Here is a 4,059-nt window from a genome sequence, read left to right as displayed (position 1 = left end):
ATTATCCTATAATTAATATCGCAACATAGTCATGTAAGCATTGATGCTATATGATATATCTATATATTGATGCAAGTGGGGACAACCCATTGTATAATTTCAACTCGAGTTATGTATGTAAATTATATAAACTCGTTACTTTCTACTCAACTAATGTATGCGGAATGAAGATCGTAAACTGAATTTAATTACTCCTTCTGTTTCAATTTATGTGACAATTTTTTTTAGTCTATTTTCAAAAGAATACCATCTTTTAACATTTTAAAAATTTTAAACTTTAAAATTCTCATTTTGATGATTTATACACAAATATTTAAGGCTTTGCCACATAAATAGAGACCAAGGGAAAAACAAACAACAAATACAATAAAATAAAAATAAAATAAAAAAAAGAGGGATAGTAAGATACATATACCTGCACGTAATGGATCGAGGTGAGCTTTTTGCTGTCTCATGAGAAAAGGGAGATCGAGAACCCCAAAATCCATAGGAATGGGTGCTATTGGTAAGCTTAAATATTTTCTAAAAGCAAAGGGATGAAAAAGAAGACTATCCATATGTGTATAAAGCTTCCCAACCCACCCAATCCCAGAGATTTTTAGAGGAACGTCCAACTCCCTTTTCATAGCCCTAGCAGCTCCTAATTAAACTGTGGTTAAATAGTATTGTTTTGACGCTTCAGATGTGCTGTGATATATTTGCTTCAGTCTCTGATCCTTAAGATAGATGGATATTAGGTACAAAAAATTAAGAAAATGAAGATAAAAAACATGTGAAACGATATTTTAGAATTAGAGGGACCTATATGGTAAGTAGAAACTTTTTAAATATATTGAGATATTATCGTAAAGGATTTTAAATACACTAATATATTGTATAAAAGATTTTTGAATTATCAGTGTAAGCTAACGTGTTGTATCAGATTGTATAACTTAATTTTTTTATTCATCTTACTTAATTACGAAAAGTTAACTATAATTATTTTTAGGTGATTTGATTGTATCAGAATTCTTTTACTATATTATTTGGTAACTCGTTTATTATAAACGATAAGTGCCATAATTATAAGCACCTAGATATAGAAGTAAATGTAATATTTATATTTCAAATAACTAGTATTATAGAATTCAACATCACATTTGTTGTCAATAACATTTTTTTTTTTTTTTGGGTTGTCAATGGAGTTTTATATTTGTTTTCAAGAAGAAGCATTCCGGGGAAGACTTTTTATAGGCTAACGGACGTTTAAATTTGAAACATATCAGATAAGGCAATCATTATACATTAAATAAATCACCATTAAAACTTGATTGAGAATAAAATATGTGTTTGGTAAGATTTTGTTCGTATTATTTTGATACGATATTATTTTTATAGTTGAAATGGAATTGTGTCATTTTCATATTTCTAACTTTCAAATTTAATATTCATCCATGATCTTTGGAATTATTTTTTCTTGAAATTGAACATGCAAAGACTTTGCTTTATCGCTTGAATGGAATTATGACACGTGGCATGCATGTATCATGCACATTTGAACCTATCTTAGCAATAGGATTTAATTATAACATCGGATGCAGAATTATATGCTTTCAGTATAATTTAGCTAGTTTGGCCATAGATTCCCAAAATATGTTTTGAAAAATCTGATTGGGGTGAAGTTTAGTTTAAAAATAAAATTTTTTTTGGACATACGTTTTAAAAACATATTTCCCAAATTTATTTTAGAAAAACATATATATTATTAGGGATTTGGCCCAAAACCAGCTATTGAGCTGGCTTTGGGATTTGGGATTTGGGATTTGGAATTTGGGATTTTGCCAAAATAAATGCAAAATTTATGACCAAACATGTGTTTGCCAAATAAAACCCAAATTTATTTTGACAAAATCTATAACCAAACGAGTCCTTAATCTGCGACTAGTTATTCGTTATTATGCTTATCAGATTATTGCTTATTGATTATCATAAACGATAATCTATAAATACATAATAAATGATTTAATAGTATTAAAAAAAATATGCCTTATATATATAACTTAAACTCTTAGCAAGCCAACAACAACAACCCAGTGTAATCCCACAAGTGGGGTCTGGGGAGGGTAATATGTACGCAGATCATACCTCTACCCCGAGGGGCAGAGAGGCTGTTTCCAGGAGACCCTCGGCTCAAGAAGGCAACAAGAGACACTATATTAGTACTATCAATAGACTCATAATAAAATAACATAAAATCCATAACATAACATAAATACCATAAAATAACAAAATAACAGCAATATAAGAGATATAGGAAATACTAGAAAGATGTAAGGTATACTAATAAACAGCAGATAAAGCCCATCATCAGTAGCTGATCAATAGCATCCTAAGACTAATTCCTAACTGGCTAGTCTCACTCTAGTGCGCTGTAGGAAAAAAAATCACAATTTACCCTAACCTACAACCTTAATGCTCGATCTCCATAATTCCCTGTTTAGGGCCATGTCCTCAGTAACCCTAAGTCGCGTCATATCCTGCCTGATCACCTCTCCCCAATACTTCTTAGGTCTCCCTCTACCTCTCCTCGTACCCACCACAGCCAGTCGCTCACACCTCCTCACCGGTGCATCAATGTTCCTCCTCTGAACGTGCCCGAACCATCTGAGTCTTGCTTCCCGCATCTTATCCTCCATGGGGCCACACCCACCTTCTCTCGAATATCTTCATTTCTAAACTCTTAGCAAGCCAACAAAAGTAATTCAAAAAGGATACCACAACTGATTATTCATATGGTCAATAACACGTTATCACCAGGAAACAAATGTGTTTTATTAACAAATCTTGCTACTCGTATAATACTTTATATTACATCCCATCACTATGTGTAAACCAGACTAAGTGGTAAGAATAGATTATATGTTGACAATGATGGGCATTTTGACATTTTATTGGCGTAAAATTACTCAAACTTAGTATAATTACCAGTGGCATGGCTTTAAATAATTCAATTTGACAAGTTTTCTTTCTCATATAGCTTTGGCCTATTCCTATACACAAATAAAATAGTACTCTATTTACTAATATAAGCTAATTAATAAGGTCGAATCAAAATAACAAGGTTTTTACTTTTTCTTTTATTTTTTATCAATAGTCTAAAGTTTTTTCTTTTACGGAATGACGAATGCTAGAAGTCAAGATAGCCACAAAATTAGACTTTTTCTTGTCTGTAATTTGTGATTAAAAAATGAAATTTGGGTAATGTATAGAATTAATTAGCTCATCATTTAATTAACGATATACACAACCAAAATTTGCTGAAATGATTTTTAACGTTGAACTACATTTTTTATATCAGCATTAAAGTATTTACTGTTTCTTTTGATAATGCTAAAAATATTAATAATGTTGTTTCCACATTAAAACACAACTAGTTTTAAATTTTCTTAATTTGTTTCGTGTGAGATATGCACGCCAAGTTCTGAATTTAACCATTAAACATATGCCTACATTTTTATGCCAATGTTGAAGGGGAAAAAAAGGAAAGCAATTAGTAATATTATTAATAGTACTTAATTCGGGTCATATAAAGGACGAGTTTAAGATAAGGTATTACTTAGGTGTTGATCTAATGCAAAGAAAAAATGAAAATGAAAATAAAAATTCATTAACTTAAATGTTCTGACTAGATGGAATTGTACATGTACGATATTATGCAGATCATCAGAATACTACGTGTTAACTCATTTGAGAGAATATAAAAAAAAATTAACTATTAATCATTGTATAGACTATTATTTGTTGGAATAAAAAACCATATGTACTTTTTTGGTTTATTTCGCCATAAAGAGATTCAGAAAATAATACAAACATAATATAATTTTGGTGGGTAAGTCACAAATTGAACCAAGTTTAACGGGAATCTTTTTATGTATTATCCCAAAAATTAAGGAGCCAATGTTTCAGTAGTCAGTGACTCTTAAAGCCGTTCAAAATCAACTAAAAGAACGCCGTTGCCGGGGATCGAACCCGGGTCACCCGCGTGACAGGCGGGAATACTCACCACTATACTACAACGAC

The 4,059-nt window shown here is 31.0% G+C and overlaps 1 non-coding gene across 1 annotated transcript; it reads right to left on the bottom strand.

Moving 5' to 3' along the window:
* Positions 1 to 3,987: 3,987 nt before the first annotated feature.
* TRNAD-GUC (transfer RNA aspartic acid (anticodon GUC)) lies at positions 3,988 to 4,059 on the bottom strand. Its single transcript has one exon. It is a non-coding gene; the product is annotated as a tRNA-Asp (tRNA).

Source organism: Nicotiana tabacum, chromosome 20 (assembly GCF_000715075.1).
Source record: "Nicotiana tabacum cultivar K326 chromosome 20, ASM71507v2, whole genome shotgun sequence".
Lineage (NCBI taxonomy): Eukaryota > Viridiplantae > Streptophyta > Magnoliopsida > Solanales > Solanaceae > Nicotiana > Nicotiana tabacum.
The sequence above is the reverse complement of the archived record's forward strand: the minus strand, read 5'-3'. Positions and strand labels throughout refer to the sequence as shown.